Here is a 22,764-nt window from a genome sequence, read left to right as displayed (position 1 = left end):
GAGAAAAATATAATTCACAATGAATATCTACGAGGAGAATATAATTAACAATGAATATCTACGAGAAAAATATAATTCACAACGAATCTCTACGAGAAAAATACAATTCACAATAAATCTCTACGAGAAAAATATAATTTACAATGAATATTTACGTGAAAACTATCATTCACAATGGATCTATCTGAGAAGAATATATCGTTTTAGCCTTTAGAAATTGTATTATTACATTTTTTTATGCCTAGGCAAATGTGGTTTTGGACCGTCATAGTATTATGTTTAGAAATTGTTTCGATTAGGGTTAATATTTTGTCTTGTTTTGACTATTCAAAGTACTGTTCGCATCTTGTGTGAGAATAATGCTCAAAATAAAAACAGTAGTCCGAATAATCTAAATAATACAAACGTAGTTATAAAAAGTTATAAAAAAGCTGTAACAAATGCAAAATACTGTATACACCTTTGGAATCCTTATAACTCGTATGATTTACCGATATTTATTTTCAAATAAAATTGACAGGAAAGAGTAGAAACGCAAGAATATAGATTTAAACATACAGACAGGAGACTTGACAAAAGCATAAAAGAATCAACTATCAATAAATTAATAATAATTAATTATTAATAAAGTTAAAGCCTACTTGCGGTAATTTCGGAATGTTCATAAAATTAAATCTAAACTTAACTTTAACAAGTTGCGCTAATTATATTTTTCATATCGTGAGAAAAATAGACCTACAACATTTATCCGCGTACTTGAACATGTTCAGATTCAATTGCTACTCTTATTTTAATGCAATGGTTTAAAGTTTCCGTCTTTAAACAGCGTAGCCCCACTTTTGCTAGAAGTTTATTTTCTATATTTTTGTTATGTTTACTGCCAGTAAAGATAGTAAATGTGTATTCTGATTTTTCTACATTTATTTGCAAGTCAAACTTAATAAATTGAACGAGACATGAGCGATTCAAATAGTGTATATTACTAAGGAAGGTAAAATTATTTCATATCCGACCTGTAAATTACCTTTTCTAAGGAAGGTACAATTATTTCATACATATGTTGTGTAATACCTGTCCTAGGGTAGGTAAAATGTCCTTTTGCTCGAGATAGCAAATGGTACAGTTAATTTTTGGTTTTAATTAATATAAGGTGTAAAGAAAACAACAGCTGTTTTTCTTTCCATTTCGCATCGGCACAACAGTTGCTGCTTTTCATATAAATAATGTTTTCTTGTAAAATTCCCATATCCTAACAATAACAGGTATATTAAAAAGCAACTTCATTTTTTCTCATTGTTTTATACGGCCCCGAGCAACGCCGGGTAGTCCTGCTAGTTAAATAATAAAAAGTGTTTTCAACAATACTAATAACTTTAGCATTTTTTCGATTACACAACCAATTGTAATGACTGCAGTAAAATACACAAACAGAATTTATGAGCACAACGTATCTATGTAATCAGCAACATTAAGAATGCATTATTCCCACTGCCTAGCTCTCTTTAGTAAATCTAACCTATCCATGTTCATGTTAATGTTCCGTTCTATCTCCTCTGGGATCTTCCGACCAATCGGTTGTATCAGTTAAGATAAAAATGAAATGCAATAAGTCTTCAGACGTACCTCTCCACCGTACTGTATATTGATACTCTATGGCTGACTGGGACAGCTTCCGTACATTTATATCTGATCTAACTCTGCATTCCATGTTTAAAAAGGATGTATCCTCTATAGTATCAGACCTGACCGAATGGTTAATTGTAGACATAGACTAATTCATACTATCCAAAAAGTTCCAACAAAAACCTTACAGTCAGCCATGGTTCTCCCCAGAATATGCTGCTGCCATCCTGCACAGAAATCACCTTTTCCATAGCTACCAACGTAATAGATGTACTGAGACTAAAGCTGCTTTCAGGACTGCCAGAAACCACTGTAAAAGAGTAATAAAAAAATGCAAGAGAGCTATATGCTTAGTCCGTTAAAACCAAAGTAGCTGAGCAGCTGCTTAGTTCCCACTAGTTTTGGCAAATAGCAAACAGGATCCAGAACAGAAGCGTGCGTTTTATCCCAACCATCATCAATGGACCTGAGGTCATCTCGTCAGCTTCAGCCAAGGCCAAACTATTTGCCAAGAACTTTGCAGCTAATTCTACCCCATGCAACGAAGGCCATCAACTCCCCGTATTTCCTCCTATAACAGACAACACGCTCTGCAACATACAAATATCTGTGCGTGAGGTAGCCAAGCTAATCAAGAACCTTGGTTCCAGTAAAGCAACTGGCGCTGACGGCATTCCAATTATAGTGTTGAAAAATCTTCAACCAGAACTTGCCCCCCTCCCTACTTACAAAACTGTTTAAGCGTTGCCTTAAGGAGAAGTGCTTCCCAACATCCTAGAAAACCTAATCAGTATGCACAGATAAAGAATGGGGAAAATTATTGACAATGGTTTCAGCTAGACGGGTGTTTTTCGTGAAATAATTTCCCCCATTCTTTACCTGTGCCTAAATCAAAACGAAGATTCCATGAACAAAACTTCTTTCTTAGAAGTGCACGCCTGTGGAACTCTCTTCCGTTTGCCTGTTTCCCACCTGACTGCAACTTGGATGTCTTCAAGTCACAACATAAACAAATTCCTGATTAACCGCTCCCTACAGTAAGACACTTAATCAAATCTCCATTACTAACGATTACTACGATATTATCCCATTGATTACTGTACACGCAATAACCCTTATCCTCGAGTGGCTTCCGGGCCTTGATAAGTGGTGACTACCATGTAAAAAAAAATCACCTAATCATTCCCAATCACAATTCTAAAAATGTACACGCTACCAACGAACTCCTTTTACTTTACTTATCAAAATAATTACGTTTGTATATCTCATCCAACTCTGTTCAATAAACGCTATTCTTGATAAAGTTTAAAAATAAAACGAAATATCGAAACTAAAGAAACAAGATTTTATATTTAAATTATTTATTTTTCTATATTACATGAACTATTTGCTATTTCCTTTGTTCCTATCTATACTTAAACATTCCGTCGGATATTTACGCTTTTAAGTCAACCGTTTGATTTAATAATGCCATTGTTGCATATGTGATTTGCGAGGGTGTGTATGTCGAAGAAATTACCTACTGTTAACTTGAACTTGCTTTCTTTTTTTCTCTTGGATTTCAGCAGAGACGAACGCGTTTTCTAATGATCAGTGTTGAGAATGTTGTAGTTCTGTTTCCCTCCATTGCGTCAATCACGGTTCACTGTCTTCGTTTACCGAACAATAATAATTTCTTCCGAATTGTTTAATTTATTTCCTGCTTCTTTTGTTCCAGCTTGTTTTATTCATTTTATTCTAGTTGAGCTGTTGATTCGCTGTTCTCAAACCTCGCTATCAGACATCTTTCTGACTATATATTTCTAACTTTCCATCCCGGCGTTGCCGAGTGTTTGGAGGTATATGTTGAGCAAAAAAAAAAAAAAAAAAAAAAAAAAAAAGAAGCGGTCAATTTGTAAAATTTGACCCCTATTATGAACCATTAATATTTATTGTTTTGGGCTCAAATCGAATTATTAAGTTCGATTCATGTCCAAAGAACCTATATCTAAAATTTCAAGTGTTTAGACCCAAAATTTGCGGAGGAGTTTGATAGAGGTCAAATCGTTGAACTGTGACCCCTTTTTAGCCAAATTTCTGACCGAAAACGGATTAAAAAGATTTCCCCCAAATCTCAGTACTCTGTATATCAAATTTCTATTCTGTAGACTTAAAATTGACAGAGTTATTGCGTAGGGAAATATACACAGACACACATACACATACACAGACACGTTCAGTTTTATAGATATACTAGAATTTCAGCCCGGTGTTGCCCGGGTATTTGGAGGTGCATGTTGAGGAAAAAAAAGCGGTCAATTTTTTAAACTTTGACCCCTATTATGAGCCCTTAACATTTATTGTTTAGGACTTAAATCAAGTTATTAAGTTAGATCCATGTCCAAGGAACCTATATATAACATTTCAAGTGTTTAGACCCAAAATTGCCGGAGGTGTTTAGTAGAGTTCTCAAAAGTCAAATCGTTGAACTTTGACCTCTTAATTGCCAAATTTCTGGCCGAAATCCGGTCACATCGATTCTCCCAAATCTCAGTACCCTGTATATCAAATTTCGAGTCTGTAGACTTTAAATTGTCAGAGTTATTGCGTATGGAAATGTACACAGACACTCACACACTCACAGACAGACACTTTCACGTTTATAGATATATAGATGCATTACGCTTGTCGCTTCAACCGTTATCATTAAGTTATTTACTGCCAGCCAGTGTATAGTAGGTTCAGATCACAATATTAATGAGTACTTTATAGCCATCCAGTGTTCTGTCTGTGTAGGTTACAATAAAAAGTTAGTTATCGCCAGCCAGTATCTAGTTAGTGCTGATTAAAATACTAATGTTATTTTTTGCCAGCCAATGTCTTTCTTCTATTCTTTTGAAATAATATATCTCAAGCAGTTACCATATTCGACTACAAAAATATTTATTTTTTAATTCATGGTCTGGTCGGAGCTAATATCACACTGATTATTCCATTGGAAGACATTCTATTGTTTGCTTATGTGATGATGTTTTCAACTACTGTGGAATTTCCACGGGTCTGCTAGTTCAAATAATTTCTTTCAATGAGTAGAGGCTTGTGGAACTCAGAGACAATCACCAGCACATTCGTCACCAGACGAAAACGAATGCACAAAATAATTCCAGTTGATGCTTGGCCATATTTTTACTAGTGTTAAAAATACAATTATTTATAGTCTGCATGCATACAGATCATTAAGATTGTTCCATTTCAAGATATTTCCATTATATATATATATATATATATATATATATATATATATATATATATATATATATATAATTTTCTTTAGTCATACAAATATTATAAGCTACATATGTGTATATATGTTTCAGCTTTGATTTCTTCCGAAACCAGTTTTCCCTTCTCGAGAGAGTTGATTGGTTGGTTGGTTGTTTTTGTTTTACGGCATATCAACCCTTTCGAGAGAGTTGAGATTAATAGCCTGATGACATTGAATTTCACAGCTGAGATACATATGCACATATGTAGCCAATAATGTTTGCATAAATAAATAAAATTATTGACCACTATTTCATAAACCTCGTAGTTTCACTGGATTAAAATCTAGGAACTCCCAACAATACAATCATTATATATATATATATATATATATATATATATATATATATATATATGTATATATATATATATTACATTAGAAAATCTCAACAGGTCATCATGTAAAATGTATACTCCACAAACCCCCAACACATTAAGACATCTAACAGAAAACAACCACACACACTATCTAGCACATGCTTTCCCAAAATACCAAATTTTAATGATAAGATAATAACAGCCATACGCAAGGCCATTCGCAAAGAACAACTTGACATACAGCTCATACACACCGGTCCAACATTAAGACAACATCTATCTAAAACCAAAACTACACTTAGGAACAAATCATGCTCATTATCTAACTGCCCCATAAAACACAGGACTATGTGAACGCACATATTCAGTACATCAAATTAAATGCACCATATGCAATGAATCATGTATCAGAAGTTCAATCAGACCGCATAACCCCAATAAAAAACATAACTGTTAAAATACTTGCAACTGAAAGAGACCGGGGAAATCTCAGACTGAAAGAATCAATACTGATCGAAAAATGAAAACAAAAAATCTATAAATATAAAAGCGAAAATGTATGTATGTATGTATGTATGTATGTATGTATGTATGTATGCATGTATGTATGTATGTATGTATGTGTGTTCGCTTTTTCTGTGTGTCTACAAAAGGCTTCTTTCAGAGAAGCGGTTGCTCGGTTCACAACTTTGAAAAACTTTTTTTTTCACATACAAATCGTAATATCTCACAGTTAACAACGAAACTCGCCTGTCTATTTAATTTGCTCGATTTCGGGAAGATAAATATTCAATATTTGTCGCTCGCCGCATGTGGGTTGGTCTTTTTCCTATAACATCTTCGGGGGGGGGGAAGCGTTCAGCAGTAAATGAATACTATCCCGCAAACTTGACCTCATTTAAAACGCGCACCTAAATCCAACTAATTAAATAAATTCAAACGCGTTTCCGTTAGAATATCGCGGTGGGGCAATGGTTAACATCGCACTTTTTTTTCACACTTTAATTTATAACTTTGGCTCAAGGGTTCTGGTTCGATCCTCATACTTACTTTTTTTACCCCCCCCCCCAAAAAAAAACACCTGGGCAACGCCGGGTATCCCTCGCTAGTTAATAATAAAACCGAAAAATCTAAAATCGTTCTAATAAAGACGGAAGCGGACTAATTACTTTCCTTAGACGGCCACAGTGCTAATTTTTACAGCTCACAAAACACCCCTCCCCCCAAGAAACAGAAAGGTACCGAATTTCATACTAAACAATTAATGTAAATTTAAAAACATGCCCTATAAAATATAAGCAGCTTAATTACTTCCTTTAGACTTAGACATAATTATTTCCCTTGATTAGATCCGAAAATTTACACAGAAATATATAATTACTTGCCTTAGATCAGAAAGTATATTAAAAAGCTAATAAAACAATGGAATTACCTACGCTTAACAATTAACGTATTTTTAAACTAAAAAAAAATAGCATTCAAAACAAAAGTTTAAACATAACGGCCGCTTATGTTAAACCAAAGTCGAAAGCATAAGAAGTGGATGTACATTTTTACTCTTGAAAATATTTGGGAATATGTACCATCTGCAGTCAAAATAACTTATCTATAATCAGATAAATGAATTAAAAATATTATTGAATTATGCTTATTATTTATCTGTTTTATATATATATATATATATTTTTATAAAGTAATAGGGTTCGTGTGTTTCTGTCTGTGTGTACAGCTCTCCATCATCAACGAAATATAAAGGAGGTAAGAGGGTAGATCTCTCCTGGTAGAGAAACATTAGAACCCATTTTAGGATGTTTCTGTTATAGGAGACATAAGAACCTTTGCCTAATTTCTTTATATACTAGTCTACAAACCACCCCCATATCGAATGACTTATGCTCATTTGCATATCACATTATATTAAATCTCTTTAACTAATTACCTCGACCTTATTACATATTGGAAATATTCTAATCATTTCAACTGTACTATTTACAAAATCTATTTAACATTTAATCTATCTATCTATCTATATATCACATTATATTAAATCTCTTTAACTAATTACCTCGACCTATATATATCTATAAAAACAGAGATGTGTGTGGCACAGACGATTTCTGATTGGTTAATCCAATAATCACATCTCCTAAAAAACAATCGTTTCTACGCTCTTACCTTTACCATAAAATATTATGGCTTTATTTATTGTCCATCTTGGAAGGGTTTAATTTTTTAATAACTTGTTATTTACAAATTAAAAAAATACGAAACTATTATACGAAACTAAACTACACGAAACACGCACACACGCACACGTTCACTACCGTCACGTTGTTATGGCAACCAAACCCGCTGACTTACATAAACAGTAAACACACACAGTAAATGTGATTTTCTTCATTTTCTCATTTCACTCGTGGTCTTAAATTCATTTCGGGTTTGTATTACTGTACACATAGATTCGAATAAGTTGCCAAAAAACAAATATATAACAAATAAATGTTATCAAAGGCAAGATAAATTACTTTTCTACCAAACTGGATATATTTTTCGTGTTTTTATTCAATTTAACATGTTTATTCAGCTCGAAAAGCATACAGTGTTTACCGATGTATTGAAAAATTCAAGATGGCGGCCGATTCTCTCTTTAACACGGTAAGTTTGGAAAAAGGTGTAATAAATAAAAAAACCGGTTAAAATACTGTTAAAAACTCGCTCAATATATGTTACCGTGACATAGGTTGACATATATTCGGCGGGTTTTTAATAGTATTTTGTATAGTTTTTTATTTATAACACCTTTTCCCAAACTTACGGTGTTAAAGAATGTGTGAGACGCCATCTTGAATTTTCCAACACATCGGTAAACACTGTATTCTTTTCGAGCTGAATAAACATGTTAAATTGAATAAAAACACGAAAAATATATCCAGTTTTTATCGGTTTTTTACCTTCTCTGCAGAAGTACAAAAAAAAAACAAAAAAACGGAAGGTACTTTTACAGAATGTTAAACTATAGTTGAAGTATTGTTTATGTCAATTCTTTCGAAGAAATTTAGCAAGAATACCTGTAAACCAGAAAATCGGTAAAATGTCATCATGGATGAATACTTGTCTATTATAATTTCTACCCTTGACAAAAACTTAGCCATAACAAAAGAGATTTATTGTTCAGATTGTTTTTGAGATTGGTTTCTAAAAAGATATTTTATAAATAAAATCGACTTTAAAATTAAAGACTTAAATTACAATAATTGAATTTAAACATTCTTATTTCAATATTTGGCACATAACACCTGCAAAAATGATCACAATGTCAGGATTTCATTTTATTTCAGAATCGATGGCAAATTGTGTAGATTGATATCTCATTATATTAAATACTAATATTTAACATTAGTTTATCATTTAAGCCGATAAAAAGCCCCTTTTTTTTCGAGTCATAAAAGGATTTGGAGTTTCCTAATCAACCTTTCGGGTGCAGTTGCACGCTCTCAAAATAACTAAAGTGTTGGCTTTAAAAAAATTGGTTCATTAAAACTAAACAGGTTTAGTTTTAATAAAAAAATTTTTTTTTTTAAAAATCGCTTTGGTAATTAGATATGTCGTATGGTTATCCCTAATCGCTGAATAAAACCGCTAACGAGTTGAATGATTACGACATAAAATTAAACTCGGGTTCCTGAAACGGAAACTTCGTTTGTTTTTGTTTTTTTCTTATCAATATATTTACATTGTTATTTTGTTTTCATTTTCAATCATTCGAACAGTTTTCTTTTTCAAGTAATCCAAGTTACAAAATTCCCACTGTTTACTATGCTAAAATCACAATGACTAATGTATACCTATTAACCCTTATCCTTGAGTGGCCTCTGGGCCTTGATAAGTGGTGACACCCATGTAAAAAAAAATCACTCGAACAGTTTTCTTTTTATAATGTACAGTTTTAAAAGTTTAAAAACTATATAGTTTTTACTTCAGGAAAATTAATGCGTCAGTTTTTACGATGTGCCCTGTTAAAATACTGTTAAAAACTCGCTCAATATATGTTACCGTGACATAGGTTGACATATATTCGGCGGGTTTTTAATAGTATTTTGTATAGTTTTTTATTTATAACACCTTTTCCCAAACTTACGGTGTTAAAGAGGGTGTGAGACGCCATCTTGAATTTTCCAACACATCGGTAAACACTGTATGTTTTTCGAGCTGAATAAATATATTACATTGAATAAAAACACAAAAAATATATCCAGTTAGGTAGAAAAGTAACTTATCTTGCCTTTGATAACATTTATTTATATATTTGTTTTTGACTATTTTTTCGAATCTATGTGTACAGTAATACAAACCCACGATATGAATACTCACGTTGTTATATATATATATATATATATATATATATATATATATATATATATACATATATATATATATATATATATATATATATATAAATGAGATTATAGCAGTTAAAAAACATTTTTAAAACACACACACACCTTTTTCAAAGTGATCAGAAATCGTATAAAAGTAAAAAGGGTAAATTTTTACTTACTTTCCAACTGAATCACCTTTAACGTGACTTTTACAGTTTTTTTTAAATGGAATTCATTTACCGATACAAAAGAAATGATAAGTAAATAAATCCATAAATAAATATTATAAATGGTTTATTTTAATACTTGCCAGGATGCGGAGGAAAATGAATGAAGGGGGAGGGGAATAAAATAAAAACATTTTGGAAACAGAGTAAGTTTGAAAGAATTGCTTTGCACAGAAAGAAATTAATGAAAAAATAAAATTAAATTTCTTTTCTTTCTTGATTTTTTTTTAGTTTTTTATGAAAAAGGAAGTCAAAATTAAGACTATAAAAAACAATTTTTATTAAGAGCGAACCTCAGTCGTCAGGTCTGTAAAAAAGACGTGGAATAATAAATGTTTTCTAATACAAATTGTTTTTACTTATGTGTTCATTTGTCTCTTTGAAGTTCGTTTGTTTAATATATCGGTTTGCAATATAATTTTGTCATTCTGTCAGACTCAAATTTTAAATCTATATATCTATAAAAGTGAAAGTGTGTGTGTGTGTGTGTGTCTGTGTACATTTCCCTACGCAATAACTCTGTCAATTTTTAGTCTACAGACTCTAAATTTGATATACAGGGTACTGAGATTTGGAAAAAATCTATGTGATCGGTTTTTAGCCAGAAATTTGGCGATTAAGGGGTCAAAGTTCAACGATTTGAGCTTTGAGAACTCTACCAAACTTCTCCGACAATTATGGGTCTACACACTTGAAATTTTAGATATAGCTTCCGTGGACATGGATCTAACTTAATAACTTGATTTGAGCTCAAAACAATAAATTTTCAGGGGTCATAATAGGGGTCAAAGTTTAAAAAATTACCCCCTTTTTTTTGCTCAGCATACACCTCCAAACACCTGGGCAACGCCGGGCACCCATGCTAGTATATATATATATATATATAAACTATATGCTGAACGGAAAGAAGAACTTAAATCACAACAGGAAAGAAATACTGTCTCATTTCATTAAGAATTCACATTGGTCACGGAAGCTACCTGACACTAACTTCTGCCTATGCACTGTTGATGACCAACGACAATGAAGCCAAAGAATTATTCTATCGCTCACTGGACAGCACGCTTTCCGAGACTTGTGCTGCTGACAAACTCATCCTGCAAGAGACTTCAATGCAAGAGTTGGAAAACAGCGCGAAGCGCGGCCGCAAACATGGAAGAAGTTTGGAAGAGACAAAATGAATTCAGAGGATAAAATGAGCTTAACGAAGGGATTCGAACAATCACAAACACGTTCTTCAACACAACGGATAAATGGTACAACTCATGGAAACATCCAAGATCTTAAAAGCCGACTTTCTTGGACTACATTATTGCTAAGGAGTTTGATCTTAACCACTTCTGCAGCATCAAGGCTATGAGAGGAGCTAAGTGCTGTACTGATTATTTTATAATCTGTGCCAAAAACAACATCAACTTTTAACCTCATCACATGAAGAAAAAAGGGTTAAGAAATATCCCCGAAAAATTAAACTTTGAGAAATTGAGGAACCAAGGCGAAAGAGACAGGTTTAGAACCGCGATCAGTGAAAACCTTCCGATAGCATAAACTGGTACTAACGAAGAACAATGGAAAACCTTGAAAAATGCAGTGTATAACGCTGCATTAAACGTCCTCGGCAAACCTATTAGGAAGCACGTAGAGATGGAACGAACTAATCAGCGAAAAGAATTCACTATTTCACGAGACGCTAACTAGTAAATGCATTAGAAAAACAAGAAACAAATATAAGAGCGTAAAATCTGAACGCTAAAAGAAATCATGACGTATGAAAAACGACTGACGGATAAAGAATGTGATATACATTGCGAAATACAGAATCTTGCAGACCAAAACGACTCCAAAGATTTCTTTGCATTTTTGTTGGAAGCATATCGTCCCCAGGGTTCCCGTTTGAACCCGGTAAAGACTGGTGATAGAAGCGTACTTTACACCGAGAAACACAAGATTATGAAAAGGTAGAGAGAATACTTCCACCCTCTGCTAAAGCCAGAGACCAGTGTCGAAGAGGATGCTGGCAACATCCTACAATTAACTATCAGGAATCACATGAACGAACCACCAACTGCAGAACTTGGCATGCCTACCAGAAGAATAAAGTGTTGAACAGCCCTGAGACCACATGGTATATCACCGAAAGTCTTGAAACACCACGGACCAACGTTTAAAATATTGCAACTATTCTGCAACATGGTCAACGACAGCAGAAGCCCCACAGGATTTTAAGGATGCCACCATCGTGACGATATGCAAAAGAATAAGAGACCGTGCACAATGTGGAAATAATAGAACGATTTCACTTCTATTCGTTGCAAAAATTCTACAATTCAGAACAAACAGATCTAATCAAGATATGATATTCACAGTGTGGCAACTATAATAAAAATCTGCTGAACAACGTCAATCTCTTATAGTTACCTTTGTAAACATTAGCAAAGCTTTTAAAACAATTCACAGAGAAACGCTTTATAAAATATTAAGTCACTAAGGTTGCCAACCAACTTTCATTAGATTTGTCATAGTGCTACACAGTTTGCACAATATCTGCTGTGGCGATGGATATTCCAAACCATTCAGTGTTAAACACGGTGTAAAACAAAAATGCATCCTTGCGCCGACTGTATTCACTATTTCCCTCGCTGCAGTTCTGGCAAGCATGCAAGTAGAACTTGATGATCTTTACGTTCGAATCAGAAGTGACGGAGACCTTTGCAACCTCGAGCGCATGAAAGCAAACAATAAGACACAAGAACAAACGATACAATATGTTTTTCTTTGTGGACGATTCAGCGCTCGCGCAATGCAAAATCTGATGACACACTTTGCTGAAGCATCAAAACGATTCAAACTAACGGGTAACATGAAAAAACAGAAGTTCTGATCCAAGAAACTCATAACATAAAGTTGAATCCTCAAGAAAATTTTCTGAATGGCGCCCATTAATAAGAGTATACAAGTTTACCTACTTGTGTAGTACCATCTCCAACAACGAAACTACAGACGCAAAAATATCGAAAAGAATTCAGTCCTCATCTTTATTATTTGAGAGATTGAGAAGCTTCTTGTGGGACCAGAGAAGAATCCATCTGAAAAACAAGATACACTTTTACAGAGCGATTGTAATGCCAACACTTCTGTACAGATTGAAAACACGGCCCCTTTATTGACAGGACATAAAGAGACTTAAAAGGGACGCCAGAGGCATCTTCGCCAAGTAATAATTATATCGTGGAAAGACCAGTACTCAGTGTTAAGGAAATGATCATCACATATCAGCTAAGATGGACGGGCAAAAAGCTATTTTATATGCAGAGCTAAAAGAAGGATTGAGGAAAGCTGGAGCACCGCGAACACGCTGTTAAAATGTGTTCAAGAGACATATAGAGAACTTGAAATACGACATGCTACTAAGGCTACTAATAACTTATATATATATATATATGTATATATATATATATATTAGTTAAGCTTGTAACAGCATTTTCGCGTCTGTAGACTGAAAATTTGGCAGAGTTATTGCGGTGGTAAATGTACACAGACACACAGACACGTTCACTTATATATATATATATATATATATATATATATATATATATATATATATATATATATATATATATACTAGCATTTCAGCCCGGCGTTGCCCGGGTGTTTGGATGTGTATGTTGAGCCAAAAAAAAAGTGGTAGAAGGAGGAAAAGAACGGGGGAAAACCTGACGTATTTGCTGTTACGACAACCGTCAAAACGGGAGTGACGTAGGTTTAAATTAAGGCTAGTCGATTGAAAAGAGGGGATGATTTTCGAAAAATATCGGCGATAAAAACGACCCCTCCCTTTAGAAAAGTGCCCAGTTGAGGGTGAAGAAATTAATGTTTTTAGCCAATTTTTCGGTAGTTTTCGTCTGAAGAGTCGAGCTTCACACGATATTAATCTTGTGAAAATCCGTCGCCTCTGTCGAAAGTGTTAGGCAGACATGCATACATACATACATTTATATATTGATAGCTCAAATTTTCGACTCAAACCGATTAAAAAGCTTGCCCTATCTCTGAATACCATTTATGTAAAATTTCAAATGTTTAGGCCAGAAATTGTCTGAGTAATTTGGTAAAAACCGCAGAGGTCAATTTTTAAAACTTTTACCTCTATTTTAACCCTATAACATTTATTGTTTTGTGCTCAAATCAAATTATTAAGTTAGATCCATATTAAAGGAACCTATTTCTAAAATTTCAAGTGTTTATACCCAAAATTGTCGGAGGAGTTTGGTAGGGTTCTCAAAGGTAAAATCTTTGTCCCTTAACAGCCAAATTTCTGGCCGAAAACGGATTAAAAAGATTTTCCCAAATCTCAGTACCCTTTATATCAAATTTCGAGCCTGTAGAATGAAAATTGACAGAGTTATGATGTAGGGAAATGTACACAGACAGACACACAGACATACGGACAGACAGATAGACACGTTCACTTTTATATATATACTAGCATGTCAGTCCGGCGTTGCCCGGGTGTTTGGATGTGTGTGTTGAGCAAAAAAACAACAAAGAAAGTGGTAGTAGAAAGTCAGGCTCGAACCCGTACCGCGACGGAGGAAAAGAACGGGGAAAAATCCTGACGGCTTTGTCGTTACGACCACCGCCAAACTGGAAGTGACGTAGGTTTTAATTAAGGCTAGACAATCGAAAGGAGAGGATGACTTTCAAAAATTATGGCGAAAAAACGACCCCCCGGTGTAGAAAAATTCCCAGTTGAAGGTGAAGATATTATTCAAATTTTAGATATTTGTCGTCTGAAAAAATCCGTCGCCTCTGTCGAAAGTTTTAGGCACACATGTAAACATAGACACATGCATACATACATTTATATATTCGTAGCTCAAAATTTTACACCCAAACCGATTAAAAAGCTTGCCCTATCTCTGAATACCCTTTATGTAAATTTTCAAATGTTTGGACCAGAAATTGTCTGAGTAATTTGGTAAAAACCGCAGAGGTCAAATTGTTTTTAACTTTGACCCCTATTATGACCCCTTAACATTTATTGTTTTGGGCTCAAATCAAGTTATTAAGTTAGATCCATGTCCAAAGAACCTCTATCTAAAACTTCAAGTGTTTAGACCCAAAATTGTCGGAGGAGTTAGGTAGAGTTCTCAAAGGTCAAATCGCTGAAGTTTGAACCCTTACTAGCCCAATTTCTGGCCGAAAATGGATTAAAAAGATTTTCCCAAATCTCCGTACCCTGTACATCAAATTTCGAGTCTGTAGACTAAAAATTGTCAGAGTTATTGCGTAGGGAAATGTACACAGACACACAGACACACAGGCACGTTCACTTATATAGATATATAGAAAGATAGAGATGCAGTATTGGGAATCCAAGCTTAATTGCTATATAAGTAGTATTAGAAATAGAAAGCTATGTAACTGTATTTTCATTTCCCATCAGTGAGTTGGCAGGGTCACAAAAGGTTAAGTTTGACAGATATCAACCTAGATAGAATGCACCGGAAATTAGGGGTGACACGGGAATTGTGGTCGTAGGCTTCCGGTTGACGACCACATCGGCAGTAAGTGGTTTAGGCAGCAGAGGAATGTAGATCGGAGATTCGGCTCTCCGACAACCAGGGTTCGAGATGATAGGTTTGCCTTTAATAAAATAATTGAAGCTTCAGTCCATCTTGTCATTAATGAATCTCTCTGCAGTGACCACTTCCCAACGAGATGGCAGACCAGCGTCCAAGAAGATATCATCCGCTGGCCAAGGCAAGCAGGTATGTACGCATTATACATTTGCACGTACACGTCTCGAAGGCTTTCATGGCAAGAAACGGTGTAAGGATAAGAACACAGATCCACACACATATAACAGTGAACTGCACGTAAGATACGCAAGAGCATACATACACACACCCATATATGTAAGGAAAGAACTTGAATGCCTACTAGACACTGTCCTCGAGTGTCTAAGGTCTCTCCGTACAGGGGTTTGTCAGAACAACTTGGCATGAGGATACTTTTTCCATAGAAGTAAACCCTGACCAAATATTCAAAATCACATAGTATTCGCAATCCAAATAAGATCTCACTACGGCTACCCCACAGCTTTCCCGAGGAATGGTGCACCTTCTCCAAGTGATATTACCTAGAGTAATAGCACGAGCCTGGATACTCCACCAGACTAGATAAATTCTTGTCCTGGAATGCAGTAAGACCAAGAGACCAACATGAAAGATATACTACAACGTATAAAAATGGTTAATTGGGGAGAGGAAAATTATGTTCAATCAGTGCTTGAGAGATAAAGAACTTTAATGGAATATTCGAATATCTATGTATCTCATATAGACTTCAAGTGTTAGCCCCAGGTTGTGGGCCCCTTGATTTCTGAGAACTTCGACTGAAGTAAAATAAAACAAAAAAATAAGAACACAGACTCATAGTAGTAAACGTAAAAGTAAACGAAAGTAAAAGTAAACGATTAAATAAAAAATAAATAAACATGCAAACACTATTTTAATTGATAGATAGATTAAACAAAAATATATACGTATACATAAATATATATGGAAACAATTTGATGTTTACTGTAAGCTTTTTACGCAAATATTATACAAGTATAAATCATGTAGAATATCTGCATGAATATAATTACACGTAATAGTTAACTAAAGATGATCATCCCATGAGAAAACCGAAAAAACTAATAGGGAATTAATTAAAATGAATGTTTAAAAGAATATGCAAATTAGCTAGATCTTTTGCTAGTGAATGCAATTCCACAACCCATATATAAGAAAATTGTATTTTCTTTTTAAATAAATAGAAAAGAGGGGTTTTAATATGAATATCAATACACACAAAATGAAAACGAATTTATAGGAGTACAGAAGATAGATTAGGTTGGTGCAAAAATAATCTCGTTTTTTGACATTTAACTTCAGAGGATCATAATTCCTTCAATAATAAACTTTATTAATCGAAATAAGAACCATTAGAATCGACATAATTTTGCCAACGAGAAACAAGTTTATTTATCCCATTAGCATAGAAATCCGGAGTTCTGGAAGCGATGAAGTCATTGAAGGTCGATTCCGCATCATTTCGCCTTTGCAGCATTTTTGCGCAGAAGTTGTCGAGATACTTGAAAAAGTGATAATCGGTGGGGTAGAGGTCCGATGAATAAGACGGATGAAGCATAGTTTCGTAGCTCAATTCGTTCAGCTTCTGCATGCGGGCGAGCGTTGTCATTGAGGAGAATTGGTCCCTTCATATTTACCAATCTCGAGTACGTACGTTGGAGCTTCTGATGCATTTTGTCAATTGGTCGGCAGTACTTCTTCGTCGAAATCGTTTCGCCCGGATTCAAAAAGCTGTGATGGATAAGACTGCCCGCAGAACACTAGTCACCATTAATTTTTTTTTTTGGTGCAATTTCGGTTTGGGGAAGTGTTGTGGAGCTTCACTGGCATTAAACTGCTGTGCCGAACGTCACCGGTTGTTGTAGATGATCCATTTTTCATCACACGTCACACTCCACTCGAGAAATGGGTCGTTTTGTTGCGCAGAAGTAGCGTAGAAGACACTTTAAAATGACAATTTTTTGCTTATCGTTCATTTCATACGACACCCATTTATCTTTTTTGGCTTACATATTTGCTTTAAATGGCGAACGACTGTTGAGTGGCCGACCTCGAGTTCAACAGCATCTTCATGTGTGGTTTTGCGAAGATCGGCTTCAATTAAGTTTTTCAAATGTTCGTTATCAACCGAAGTCGGCCGGCCGAGACCGTCTTTATCTTCGAGGCTCTCATCACTATTGCGAAATTTTTTGAACCACTGTTGTGCCACACATTCGTTAATAGTTCCTGAGCCAAACTCATCATTGATATCACGAGTTGTCTTGGCAGATTTTCGGTAGAAAAATCAGAAAAGGTCCTACGCGGAGCGATCTACGTTTCGACGTTAACCGTCTTTCAGGTTTCAGTAATAGCTAATTTCATTAAACAATGCCTAATATGATAGAAAGAGAGTGTTAGTAAATATGAGAATCTGATATCAATAAAAACATATCATTTATTGTCTAGCCAGGTACCTCCCACCCTCCCACTATGCTTTAATTTTTTTTATATTATATATTTGTGGGTGGGGAGCACATAGAACATCCTCCATCTTTTCCATTCGAGCATATCCTTCCTGGTTTCCATCGAGAATAATTCAGTATAGTCACATATTTAGGTGCACGTATCCAACTAAACAAATTACAAATATTCAAGATGTATAGATATGCCCACACAATACTAATATTTAACGTTCAATATCCGCGCGCGCGCACACACACACAAACATACACACACACACACACATATATATATATATATAAATATATATATAAAACTGAACGTTTGTGTGTCTGGTCACAAATAGGCTCCTATATGGCTGACTATTATAGAAAACTAATCACATTTAATGATAGAAGATGTATCGAGACACAGGAATGGGTATGTTTGATCTGGCATAATGATGATTCATTAAAATTGTGGGATCTGCGTAGGCGCCTGGTCAATACAGTATGGAAATTAAAAAAAAATGTTTACAAGTGTTTTTGATATAGATGTACATAAGACTACTTTGATAAGAATGTTTTAACTTAAATAGGAATAGTATAATAAAATTGTGGGGTCTGCGTTCGCGTCTGGCCTCCATAAAATGGAAATAGGCACAAACTTTAATAAAGACTTTTCATATCTATCTGCGTAAGTATACTTTGATAATTATGTTTTAGTTTGTAAGAAATATGGTATAATAAAATTATGGGGTGTTCGTTCGCGCCTGACCTCCATAGAATGGAAATATGTCACAAAGTTTAACAAGGTTTTTTAATATAGATCCACAGAATATTGTGATAAGTGTTTCAGTGTAAACATGTATGGTATAATAAATTATGGGATTTATCTATTTTATTTTTTCTTTCATCATATTTTGCTTTGGTTTTGATACCCCCCAAATTCGAAGCTATCTCTTTACAACCCTTCCTTTTCATAACCTATCATACTTTCATAAATCAGAGTCAATTTTCTGTAGGCTGTTTTTGAACCCAGTCAACGACGGGTACTTTTGCTAGTATATATATATATATATATATATATATATATATATATATATATATATATATATAAAACTCGGTGGACCGTCCGACCGATTTTGATTGCATCTTGTCTATCTAAAACTTAGTTGCCATGGAAACCAGCTTGCATTTAATAAAATTCACACTGCTTACCCCAGTCCAACCATATTAAATACAAATAAACTCGAATCGTTGCTTAACTTGTAGACATATTTTCAATAATTAAACTATGTTTTGCCATGTTTTCGTTTCGGTTTCGATTCTTGCTGATGCCACTCAAATACTATTTTTTTTTAACTTTTGAAATCATAACTATATATTGGGTCCAATACAATTTGAAATGATTGACTCTAAAATAATAAATACGAAATCTGCATGAATTAAAATATTATATTTAAGCGAATTTTACGACCGGCAACGCTGGACACCCCTGCTAGTATATATATATATATATATATATATATATATATATATATATATATATATATATATATACCGCTGCTAGTATATATATATATATATATATATATATATATATATATATATATATATATATATATATATATACTAGCATGGGTGCCCGGCGTTGGCCGGATGTTTGGAGGTGTATGTTAAGCAAAAAAAAAAAAAAAAAAAAACGGGCAATTTTTTAAACTTTGACCCCTATTATACCCCCTGAACATTTATTGTTTTGGGCTCAAATCAAGCTATTAAGTTACATCCCTGTCCAAGGAACCTATATCTAAAATTTCAAGTGTTTAGACCAAAAATTGTCGGAGGAGTTTGGTAGAGTTCTCAAAGATCAAATCGTTGAACTTTAACCCCTTAACAGCCATATTTCTGGTCGAAAACCGATTACATCGATTTTCCCAAATCTCAGTACCCTGTATATCAAATTTCAAGCCTGTAGACTAAAAATTGACAGAGATTACGTAGGGAAATGTACACAAACACACAGACACGTCCACTTATATATATATATATATATATATATATATATATATATTATATATATATTATATATATATATATATATATATATACTAATTATTTGTAATATACGCACATAAATGTATATATATATATGTTCATAATATATGTATATACATAAATATATATTTTTTCTGATAATAAAGCTGTAATACAGAGAAAAATGGCGCTGAGCATAATTTCTTTGCATAAAAATGGATTTCTAAATGTTTAAGAAAGAACGGGTTCTCAGATATTTTTTTTCTTAGATAACTATTAGGCTATATGAGATTGTTTTTCTGGTGTTTGTTTCTTTTTATAAATGTTTGTCGTCCTTACGGCTAATACAGAAATCAGTGAGGAATGTTTTCCACGAAAATGGAATGACGGAAATAAATACTTCCGACAGCAATTTGAAAACGAGGCAGTTACTCATGATTCATGTCTTTTTCGTATCTGTCCGGAAACCATTTTGTGTATCCGGCGTAAGAATTATGGTTATAAAAACAAATGTCAAACATAACCTAGGGAAACAAGTGTAATGATGTATAAACGTGGTAAAAGTACAAGCAACAATAATAAAGATGTTCTATACAAAACACATAAGAAACACCAAGAATACATAATAAAAAGGCCTTCAGGCCGGGATCAAAGTGTAGTATCTGTTCTGCAGATGTTGTACCAGTCAATGAAGGGGAAACCCACTATTCTGGGACAATTATTATTTTTGGTAACCAGAGTGCCCCCTTTTTGCCTACTTTTAGGGGAGCTAGATTTTACCCCACATTAAAAACGGCCTTGTGCCTAATTTGCTTTGGTGGGGAAGCAAATAAATACCATAATAAAAGGGATTAGCTGATTCATTTAGAAATTCCATCGTGTTTTCTACATAAATTTATATAAATTTACTACCACTAATATGCGTTTTGAAATAATTAATTTTTGTCCAAACGAAAACCTTTCTAAATTCGCAAAGAATCAAATATAAACTGCGTGAGTTAACCATTGCATGCCAAAACTGACCGGATGCCATGGATAGCAAGTTAATCCTTTTTTATACCAATAACTATTCGGTTTTCTTACGCTAAAAATAATTTTCGGAAAGTCATATCAATAAAACGGATGTCATTCTTTTACGTGTACTTATTTAAAATCCAGGATTCTTGGCCTTTTTAGCTAGGATCAAAGCCTAGTATCTGTTCGGATACTACACTTCGTCTTTTCTGACCTTGATCAGTGGAGAAGAAATCCTTCTAGATTGAGGAAATTTTTATTTTTGTTCCTATCCAGAGTGCCCCCTTTTGGGGAGCTGGATTTTCCACACATTAAAAACTGACTTTGTGTCTAACTCTACCCTCGTGGGGATTGCAAGTAATTTTTTGTTTCTTTTTAAAATCCAGAAGTGATTTTTAGAAAAATCGAAACTGGAATCTCTATTCTTAGAGTAAAACACTGCGAAAACCCTTTGTGTCCACCACTGCTTTCAGAGTATTTTGGTACTTTAGGATGGTTGCAAAATTTTGTTGAGGGGACCTTGTGTCACTTCCTCTTGTGCTGGCTACACCACTACTACTACTAATAGTAATAATAATAATAATAATAATAATAATAATAATAATAATAACTAGCGGGACCTGTGGAAATCCCACGGGAAACTCATTCTAATGTAATGCATTAATGTTGGCATTCTGTAGATGTCCAATGTAAATAGAGACGCTTTTATATTATCGTAGCTTTTTTTTGTTAAAACTGCAAAAGTATTTATCTAAGCTAGCACGAACGCCCGGTAAAGCCCAGTCGTAAAGTACGCTTAAACATGATATTTTAATTCTTGCAGATTTCGTATATATTATTATAGAATTAATGTTCTATCGATTTTTTTATATATTATAAAGTTGTGATTTCAAAAATAAAAAAAATATATCCATATGACTTGGGTGCATTAGCTTGAATCGAAACCGAAATAAAAACTTATGATATATATATATATATATATATATATATATATATATATATATATATATATATATATATATATATATAACTTGATTTCCTTCAGCCATAATCGAAACCGAAACCAAAACTTATGAAAAATTCTTGATAAAATTATTTAAAAAAATAGATTACCGGAGTGCCCTCAGCTATAATCGAAACCGAAACCAAAACTTAGGAAGAATTCTTGATAAAATTCTTTATATAAAAAAATATGGCTTAAGTGCCATCAGCTATAATCGAAACCGAAACCAAAACTTATGAAGAATTCTTGATAAAATTATTTATGACAAGAAATGGAAGTACATAACAATTAAACGACGACAAGAAATGAAAGTACATAACAATTAAATGTCGTCTGATTCCAATATGGATAGCGTAGTAGTAATTGTGCTAATGTAACTCTCAGAAATGCAATGAATAGAAATAAATAATGAATAAGTTACTAATCCGAAAATAGGAAATCAGTTCTCCACTCCCCTAGTATCACGTATGAAATCAGTGCAAACATAATAGAAGTATAAACACAGTAAATAAGATATTAAAGCGACTAATCGGTGCAAGATTTGAAGAACGCTGGCGGCTGACTGTTAAAGTTTCTTGTAAAAACTGTGTTAGTTTGTTTCGTTTAAGTAATCATTCGAATCGTAACCCCCTACCCACTACAAAAAAAAAAGAGAAAAAATATAAAGTGAGGTAAAAAAGGGGAAAAAGAAGAAGAAACTTATAAAATGGCACGAGTAACCCACAGAATAACTGGAATGTAAAGTCGTGTTTCACCCGACGGAAAAATGCCAATCTATATTTTTTAAGCAACTAAGAACTCAAA

At 33.8% G+C, this 22,764-nt stretch overlaps 1 pseudogene; it reads right to left on the bottom strand.

Annotated features, from left to right (window-relative positions):
• Positions 1-16,822: 16,822 nt before the first annotated feature.
• Positions 16,823-17,770, bottom strand: LOC145292741 (histone-lysine N-methyltransferase SETMAR pseudogene; annotated as a pseudogene).
• Positions 17,771-22,764: the final 4,994 nt, after the last annotated feature.

Source organism: Euprymna scolopes, chromosome 14 (genome assembly GCF_053919585.1).
Source record: "Euprymna scolopes isolate OS-2025 chromosome 14, ASM5391958v1, whole genome shotgun sequence".
Lineage (NCBI taxonomy): Eukaryota > Metazoa > Mollusca > Cephalopoda > Sepiida > Sepiolidae > Euprymna > Euprymna scolopes.
This window is presented reverse-complemented; position numbering and strand designations above follow the sequence as displayed.